The sequence below is a fragment of the Etheostoma spectabile genome, chromosome 21 (genome assembly GCF_008692095.1).
Source record: "Etheostoma spectabile isolate EspeVRDwgs_2016 chromosome 21, UIUC_Espe_1.0, whole genome shotgun sequence".
NCBI classification, from domain to species: Eukaryota; Metazoa; Chordata; class Actinopteri; order Perciformes; family Percidae; genus Etheostoma; species Etheostoma spectabile.
In genome coordinates, this window is record NC_045753.1 from 10,810,251 (window position 1) to 10,810,570 (window position 320).

General features: G+C 56.9%; 1 protein-coding gene across 3 annotated transcripts in view; it reads left to right on the forward strand.

Annotated features, from left to right (window-relative positions):
• aatkb (apoptosis-associated tyrosine kinase b) overlaps positions 1-320 on the forward strand; it is an 83,313-nt gene that overhangs the window by 66,075 nt on the left and 16,918 nt on the right. The window lies entirely within an intron of this gene.

Here is a 320-nt window from a genome sequence, read left to right on the forward strand (position 1 = left end):
ATCGGCAAAACTCAGTTCCTTCCTCTGTCAGGGAGCAGGTGGATAATGGTCCCAGTGTGTGCGTCCTAACTGGTGCAAACTGGTGCCATGTGGCCCTGAGCAGCCAGACAATGGTGGTTATTCTGCCAGAGAGAGGGTGAGTGGGTGTAAAGGAATGACCCGTCTGGGGGAAGGAGACCTGGGAGGGGGTGGGGGGGTTCCAATATGGCCTCCACACAGGGACTGGACTGTGTGGCGGTGTGGGGGGGGACGACAGCTCCACAAAGGTCTGTCTGTCTGCCTCTACAGCCAGAATCAAAGTGTCATAGTTGGAGACGTAG